This window comes from Tupaia chinensis, unplaced genomic scaffold (genome assembly GCF_000334495.1).
Source record: "Tupaia chinensis unplaced genomic scaffold, TupChi_1.0 Scaffold000018_1, whole genome shotgun sequence".
In the NCBI taxonomy this organism is placed as follows: domain Eukaryota; kingdom Metazoa; phylum Chordata; class Mammalia; order Scandentia; family Tupaiidae; genus Tupaia; species Tupaia belangeri.
The window spans coordinates 6795183-6804832 of NW_006159448.1; positions in this window are offsets into that span (position 1 = coordinate 6795183).

Consider the following 9650-nt stretch of genomic DNA (forward strand, 5'->3'; position numbering starts at 1 on the left):
GAATGGAGGAGAAGGGATTGCGGCATGACCATCCCCCCTGGGGGGTGATTTCTCACTTTCTGTCTCTATGTCTGTCTCTGTCTGTCTGGCGAGCGCACGCGCCCTACAGTGAAAATCTCTCAAAAAAAAAATACTTTAGAGGAGAAAAATATTGCTTAGGATTTTTTTTTCAGAACATTGTTACTATTTTATGGAACACAGTTGAGAAACATTGCATTTTTAAGCTACCTCCTATAAATTCTATATAGAAATATGTATGCTTACACCTAGTTTGTACATGGTTTTCTGATGTTCTTGAATTGAGAGAAAAAGTGCTAACTGAGCTTTATGTTATGAGTGATATATTTTTTTTAAATAGGCTCAGAACTATCTAAGAGCCTCTTTTCTTTCCCATAACCTTTGTGCAATGTGGTCCCATCCCACTCAGGTCTCAGAGGGGCAATCTATATCTATGGGCATGAGCAAAATTAAATGATCATTTTAGTCTCACAAGCACAAGCCTAGGTGAACTGAACAATTACAAGCAGGTTCCCTGCCACTGTGAAGAAAGATGGTAATCATCACAGACACTTCTCAAGGGTATCATGCCAGTCTGACAATTTTGTCCATGGAAAAAAGGAGAGTTTGTAAGTTTTGTTTTATTTTATTTTATTTTATTTTATTTCATTTCATTTCATTTTATTTTATTTTTGAGAGGTTTTTGCTATAGGGTATATGCACTCATCAGAAAGAGAGAGAGAGAGAAATCAAGAAATCACACACACACACACACCCCCCAGGGGGATAGCCACGCCACAATCCCTTCTCCTCCATTCTCCTCTCGGGATCTTGGGCACATATGCACACGTGCCTGGCGTGAGTTTAAGCCACCAGGTCCGGGACTCAGACTGTGGTAGACTACATGGGAGTCCAGCGATGTAGCCATTATTTCAGCTGCTGGTCCTGAATTTGTAGGTTTTAAATGCATAGATTGCTGAATTATTTAATCCTAATTTCTAATAATATTCTTTTAAATTACAATCTGCTTTACATGTTAAAGGGGAAAAAAAGAAAATACTTATTGTTTATGTTGAGGCATACTATTTTTCCTTATTTTATAAGAAAGAGTCTCTTTCCTATGAAGAAGCTGACTGGGGATCCGGCAGTGTTGCAATGAGAAAATGAGATATTCTGTGAGGCGATCTCATATGGAATTCAATCCAGGTTCAGAGACCTCACTGAGTTTGCCAACCATGTGTGATTCCAGGACCAGGGTTGAATGAGGCTAAGAGCGGACTGTGGCATGGAGATTCTACTAGGGTGGGCTCTCTCTCTCTCTCTCTCTCTCTGTCTCGCCCATGGAAAAATAAATAATAAAAGTAAAAAGAGTTAAAGAGAAGGGCCAGCAGGTGGTGTAGGGGTTAAGATGTTGGTCTCCCACAGGTGGTTATGGTCTCCCACATGGCCGACTGTGCTTCCAGTCCTGGACCTGCTGGTCTGAAAATCGTGCTCGGCATTATGCCCATGTGCCCAAACTCTTGAGAAGAGAATGGAGAAGGAATTGCAGTATGGCCATCCTTCCTAGGGGGTGATTTCTCACTCTCTCTGTTCAGCGAGTGCACCCACCTTATGGCCAAAACCTGCAGGGGGGGAGGGGGAGAAAAAGAAAAAAATAAAAGCTTATAAATTGAAGTTAGCTGAAAGTCAGAGGGTCTATGGTATGACAGGAAGAGGTGTGGACGCAGCTTCAGGGAACTGTGGGTCAATTCTTTGGAAGTACAACCTTGAGTAAGTCCCTCCATTTTACTGGGCTTGGCTTTCTCATTTGCAACATAATATGAGTAAGACCTACCCTGCCTGCCTCCCAGGTCTGTTGTGAGAATTAAATGTGTGTGAAAGTATTTGTCAAATAGGAATCATAGGAAGACAAAAAGCATATTTGTAGAAAATGTTACATTTAAGGGGAAAAATACTTTGCATAAGCAAGCCATTTATTTTGTCCCCTGATTCTTCTTTTTTCTAAACCATTAAGGCCATTGTATACTGTGGTAAAGTGGTTTTGAGCAGGGCCTATGGAAATGCAGAGACTAGCTACTTGTGTGACCTTGAATCAGCTCTTTATTCTCTCAGAAACTTCAACTCGCCATTTGAATTGGGAAAAATAATACATTCCTCATAAAGTAATTACGAGGATTAAATGAGATAACATATATAATATGCTCTGCATAGCACCTGGCACATGATGAATGCAGGTAATTTATTGTGTCTGTTCTCAGGGAGGGTATTAGACGCTATTTACCCTGGACGAACTACCCTCAACTTCCCATCCCTCTCAGGTCTCTCTGGTTGCCAGAAAAGCAGGACAAAGCAATACCAAACAGGATAGTGGTTCGTCGTGCAAATAACAGATTTCAGGGAGAAAGGGGAAATTGGTTTGGAAAAACTGTTCTCTCTGGCCCACACTGATTCACCAAAGTCCTTGACTTGATGCTAATCCCTTATAACTGCTCAGGATACTACAACACTTTTTTTTCCCCTTTTATTTATTTAATTTTTTGCATTTCATTTTCTCCCATACATTCAATCACATTATTATTTGTCTTACAAAATGGATATTTCAACAGGTGAATATTTCTCCCTAGCACTGTTGATAAAACTACGAAATATCTTCAACAGATAATACCACACCTCTTTGTGCCATTAATGCTTTGCCTCCCTGTCCCTCCCCCAAATGTCCTTCCTCAGACCCTCCTCTTTCACACACACTACATCTGGTATTTACATCTATATACGGCGTTTCTATATCCTTCAGTCAATTGGTTTCAGTCATAGAGTGCAGACCCTCAATACTACAATACTTAACCTGTGGTCCCAACCCTTTTTTTGAAAGCTTTACATTGCATGTTTAAAAGCCCTTCTTCTGGCTATGATGTTGGGACACTATCTCAAAGAAATTCTTTTCACTGTACATCAATGGAACATTAAAAATAAGGCATCTAGGGGCCAGCAGGTGGCACAGTTATTAAGATTGCCATTCAAGTCCCAGTCCTGGCAGCTTGAAAACCACACCAGGTGAATGTGTATGTGTGCCCAAAACACCAAGAGTAGAATGGAGGCGAAGGGATTGCATGTGGCTGTCTCCGTCCGGGAAGTGATTTCTCACTCTCCCTCCTGCTGTCTCTGTCTGTTTCTCTCCAGAGAGCGCATGTACCTTATACACCAGCCCCCCCTAAAAAAAACAATTTTAACAACAACAAAAAAGCATCTACTGAGAAGTTCCTTCTTAAAGATAGAGGATTGTAGAGTTTTATACCCAAACCAAGGGTGGACTGGGAGTGACAAATTCAAATGTTGTATGGGGTGGGCAAAAAACAAATAAGGTAGTAGCAGTATATTCTTTGGACATGCATCTTTTTTGCTTATAAGTTAAAACCACTGCAGCATTTTTTGTCTTAAAAAAAAATGTTCTCTTCCCATCTATTTCTGTAACATTTAAATGTGTTGGACTTGTATTTTCTTTCACATTGGATAAAGACGCAGTTACTGAAAAATACATCCGTCCTATAGGAAAATTGACATAGTCCCACTATGGGGAACAGATTTGATGGAGACCGTGACAGCAGAGACAGTGTGTGGCATCTGTAGTGGAGCCACCATTCTGCTCTGGTCAAGGTTATCATGGAAGAATGTGAGACTGATATTGCCTTTTAAGTGTTTGAATAGATGCCAGAAAAATCTTCCAATTTTCTAATGTTGGCACGAAAAAATGAAAAAAATATAATGCTGGCCAACAAAAAGTACCTTCAGGCCAAATGTGGATGTGTGGTCGCTGACAATTAGAAGAAGCCTTGGTTACTGACAAGTAACTGGTTACAAAGAAACCAAGCTAATTGCCCAAAGTCGCACTGATAACTGTCAAAGCCAGAAGTTGAATGCGGATTTCCTGACACCCAGCTAAGGAAAATCAGTCTCTTCTCATATTCAAAGCTGCCAGAATTTTATTGACAATGGAATTTATGAAAATAGAATGGAGCAGTTAAATACATGTGTTCTTTTTATTGCTGTTTCTTTTGTTTTCGAGTCCCAGGAGACTTCTCCATTTTCTCATCTATTATCTAGGACATGATAAGACCTCTTCTCTTAACAGGACCAGTAGTTAGCATAATGGCTATGTCACTGGACTCCCATGTAGTCGACTGGGGTTCGAGACCCAGACCCGGTAGCTTAAACTCAACGCCGGTCGTGTGTGCATGTGTGCCCAAGATCCTAAGAGGAGAATGGAAGAGAAGGGATTGTGGCATGGCCATCCCCTTGTGGGTGATTTCTCACTTTCTGTCTCTCTGTCTCTCTCTGTCTTTCTGGTGAGCACACGCACCTATAGTAAAAAACTCTAAAAATAAAAAATATAAAATAAATAAAAAATAAAAGACCTCTCTCTCTTGTTTCATGTGATAATAATTCTCACCCTTGTGGACAGCCATCTTCAGCCTGATATCTAATGTCTTTGTAGATTCTAGAATAGATACTGCAGTCAATTTGTGAAAGGGTTTGGTACAAGAAGCACATAATGTATCATGTAAATTAATGTTTCAATGATATGTATTTATAACAAAATCATGCACACACTAGTAGCTTGTGTAGTTTTTTATTACCCAATATAGAATGTATGGATCACGTATGGACCTTGTGGTCAAAATATGAGTTTCCATGTCACATAGTAATTAAAAAAAAAAAAAAACAAAAAAAAAACAAAGAAACAAAAAAACTCATTGTGTTACAGATCAGGGAGCATCAAATGCTAAATATTAATAATAATTATTTTTTTGAGAAGTCCATCTAATTTTCCCAGACTCACATATTCTGATGCTTCACAGCTTAAACTAAAAAGATTACTTGTGATTACTGGTGAGCTAATGCCACCCAATCCGAAGCCTACACAACAGCAGGTGCCAAACAGCAAATTATTAGGTAGCTGGGAAACAGTGATTAAAACCTGAAGCTGGCCTTGTTACATCCATCATTATATTTATTCAGTGAATTTAGAAGAGAAACCTTATTTCCCCTTCTGTTCTCATTCTTTCTGTCTACTCCCTTCCACTTTTCCTCCCTCCCCCCCATTTCCTTTTGAGCTACTGAAATATTTTGATATTTCATCAATTTATTAATAGTGTAGAAACTCAAGGAGAAAAGCTGAACTTCAAACACTGATTTTGGCAATTGGTTATGTAGGAGCCATGGTGTTCTCTCCACATCCAAAGACATTGATTAACTTCCCTTACGAATTTAAGCCCCTTTTAGAACCTCATACTCAGGAAAACTGGCTTTTATGTTGTGATATAATCAAAAGTTCTGAAGAGAACAAAAAAAAGAAAGAAAAAGGTTGCCAGTATTAATTTATCTTCCATTTGCTCAAGCTATGTAGCATCTCCAGCTAGTAGCAGTCTTCAGAACTGAAGTACGAGGAATATGTGTATTAAATGTATATTTCTCAATTAATCAGAAAAAGTCACCAATGTGAACTCTCCACTGCCGAAGGAGGGAAATTCTCCAAGCAATGGAAGGAGACAGGATGGTCTGCCTCCAACTCATCACATGTCTGGAAGCTATAGCCATGCATTCACATTCCAGGCAAGACTTGAGGAATATGCAGAGGTAACCTTTGGTTCTATTCTAACAGGGATTTGTTTCTCTGGTCCAAATCTGTGATGGGAGATTTGCAACCCTTTCTTGATTTGTAAGAATGTCTCCTTTGGTTCTACGACTACAACCTCTGGGAAGAGGCCAGTCACCTACTGACATCCTGTCCCTGGAACCATAACAAAACCAATAGCTAACACATGAGCACTTAGTGCTTTTCTGTGGGATCCATTGAATGCTCACGACAATCTTATGAGGCACCTTTGATTGCTGTTATTCCCCCCACCCTTTTTTTTTTTTGGAGAGTTTTTGCTATAGGGCACGCGCATGCACCAGAAAGACAGAGACAGAGAGACAGAAAGCGACAAATCACCCCCCAGGGGGGATGCCCATGCTGCATCCCTTCTCCTCCGTTCTCTCGGGATCTTGGGCATGCATGCACATGTGCCCGGTGTGAGTTTTAAGCCACCGGGTCCGGGACACGAACCGCGGTTGACTGCACGGGAGTCCAGTGACATAGCCATTGCACTAACTGCTGGTCCCTGTTATTCCCTTTCTAGAGCTGAGGACACAAAATCTTAAAAAGATTCAGTGTCTTGGTTAAGATCACACAACTATGTGGCAGGATTTGAACCTAGGCACGCTGACTCCTTTTTTTATAAGGTTTTTGTTATAGGGTGCCTGCACTCGCCAGAGAGAGATAGAGAGAAGGAAAATGAGAAATCACCATCCCAGGGAAGATGGCCATGCCACAATCCCTTTTACATTCTCCTCTCAGGATTCTGGGCACACATGCACGTGCACAAAGTGTAATTTTCAAGCCGCTGTGTCTGGGACTTGAGACATGGTCAGCCATGTGAGAGTCCAGTGCCTTAACCACCATGCCACCTCCTAGTCCTGGCAGGCCGACTCTTAATCTCTGGGTTCTGCTGAACATTTAGTGAAAATTCTGATCTTTCTTTGAGTTTCATTCATTGTTAGCAAATGCGATTGCAATATTAAAGGAACTATTTAAGAGGAGAAATAGCTACTTTAAAATGTCACTTGTGTTCTGATAATGTTCTGCATGTAAATGTTTTATTGATTAAGGCTATCATAGAGTATAAATAAATACTAATTTCTTTTTGATACTTAACTTCATTTTTAACTTCTCTAGTGGAAGAAACTTTCCTTAGCTCTTAGATGAAAACTCTGGCAGGAGTCTGGTCTCTTTAAGTCACAAATATGATCTCAACTCATTAATTAGAATGTCCAAACCAAGATATTCATCAAAACTCCAAACCTGATACAATGTCAAATCTCCTTTCCTCCAGCTGCACGCCATAAGTCAGGAATAGGTGAGAAGGTGTGTGGTCCTCCTGCTCTGTGCTTGCCACACGCTTGCTTTCTCCATCCACTGCCAAACTGCTATTGCCACTGAGGTCTCCTCATCTGCACTGCTGTGCGGGACCCAGAATAGCCCACTGTGGTTCCCTCCATCACATAGCCCACTGTTGTGCAATGAGAAATATCCAAGTCCCTCTTGCCTTGACAACCAAGTCCAAACAGCTGTTCTCTCCCCTGGCTCTTCCAGAGAAGTCAGCCGTTGCTCACCCTCATGATATCCTAAGACTATGCCACCTTAGCTTTCCCAGGTATAGACCGGGCATCACTTGATCTGTCTCCCAGATGCAAGGAACATTCCAAAGGTCTCCCATCGGTCCCTCATTAGCCTTGGCATCAGAAACTAGTACCATCACATATCCTTCTTCCAACGTGAGGCATGAAGATTCTGGCAGAACAGCTGTTTCCACAAAAGTCTCTTCAGCAAGGACCCCTCTTCACCATTATTCACTTTCTGACCTTCTCAAATGATCTCAGTCTTGCAGAGGGGCCAGAAAGTCAGGAAACAGGTTACCTTTTTGTCAATTCTGCGCATGGATGAGGTCACCTCTAACTAATTTTATTATTTTTATTTTGATTCATATTTTTTTGAGAGGTTTTTGCTATGGGGCACCTGCGCTCGCCAGAAAGACAGAGAGAGATAGAAAGTGAGAAATCACCACCACCACCACCCCGCCCCCCCGCCAGGGGGATGGCCACACCGCAATCCCTTCTCCTCCGTTCTCCTCTCAGGATCTTGGGCACGTATGCACAAGCACCCAGGGTGAGTTTAAGACATGGGGTCCGGGACTCAAGCTGCAGTTGACTACATGGGAGTTCAGTGACATAGCCATTATGATAACTGCTGGTCCCTATTCATATCATTTTTTTTTTAAGAAGTTTTTGCTATAGGATGCGTGCGCTTGCCAGAAAGACAGACAAAGACAGAGAGACAGAAAGTGAGAAATCACTCCCCAGGGGAGATGGCCACGCCACAATCCCTTCTCCTCCATTCTCCTCTCAGGATCTTGGGCATGCACGCACACACGCCCGGCAGGATTTTAAGCCTCCAGGTCTGGGACTTGAACTGCAATCGCCTACGTGGGAGTCCAGCGACATAGCCATTACGCTAACTGCTGGCCCCTCATTCTTAATTAATGGAATATACTTCTCATTCTAATATTTTAGAGGTATATTCATAGCTCTTACACTATATTATTTCATTTCACTTTAAATTAGCTATAAAAATTGCCTATCTTACAATCATTGTGTTTATAATTTTTTCCCAGATTATTATTATTTATTCTCATTTTTTCAAACATTCGATCACTATACATCATTTGGTTTGTAAAGAGAATTTACCAGGACCAGCAGTTAGTGTAATGGCTATGTCGCTGAACTCCCATGTAGCTGACCATGATTCAAGTCCTGGACCCAGTGGCTTAAACTCACGCCAGGCGCATGTGCATGTGTGCCCAAGATCCCAAGAGGAGGGAGAAGGGATTGTGGCGTGGCCATCCCTCCTGGGGGATAATTTCTCCCTTTCTGTCTTTGTCTCTCTCTGTCTCTCTGGCAAGCGCACGCACCCCGTAGCAAAAACCTCTCCAAAAAAAAAAAGAGAGAGAGAGAATTTACCTAACATGAAATCCTTCTAAGATCAGTCCAGTAAAGAGTATTGTACATGTTACCATCAACAGGTAATAAAACATTTCTTTGTCCTCCTAATATCATGCCTCTCTATTTGTTCTCATGCTATCCTTCTCTTTACTCTTCCATCTTCCACCCTCTTCCACACTGTCTTCAGTGTCCATAACTATTTTCACTGCTTTTATATCCTCAAATATTTCAATCCCATCATAGAGTGAGGATAGCCAGTATATTTTAAGTTGTACTGTATCTTGTGATGATGGGTATTTCTTTTTTTTATTTAATTTTATTTTTTACATTTTTTAATACATTCAATCACATATTTTAGCTTACAAGGTGATCGTTTCAATATGTGAACATTTCTCCCCAGTCCAGTTGATCAAAATATAACAATACTACCTTCCTGTCTCAACAATGCTGTCTCCATATCCCTCCTCCAAATGTTTTTCCCCAGGCCCCACTCCTCCACACACACCACATCTGGCATTCACACCCATTTCTTCTGTTTGTACATCTTTTAGCCCATCAGCTTCAGTTACAGAGTGTGGACACTCGGTATATATTAAGTAGGGACATACAGTGTCTCTCCTTCATAGCCTGGCTTGCTTCACTCAGCAGTAAATCTTCCATATTCTTCCACTTTCTGTCAAAAATGTAATACACCATATTAACAGGAAAAAAGACAAAAACTATATGGTCATATAGATTGATGCAGAAAAGGCATTTGATAAGATACAACATCCCTTTATGATCAAGACTCTCAGCAAAATCAGCATACAAGGGTCATTTCTCAACACGATAAAAGCTATGAAAAAAACATCGTGAACATCATCCTGAATGGAGAAAAGCTGAAAGCTTTTCCACTAAAAACGGGTACAAGACAAGGATGCCCACTTTCTCCACTCCTTTTCAATATAGTACTGGAAGTCTTCACCAACGCAATCAGAAAAGAGGAAAAAATAAAGGGCATCCAAATAGGAAAAGAAGAGGTGAAACTCTCTCTATTCGCAGATGACATGATTGTG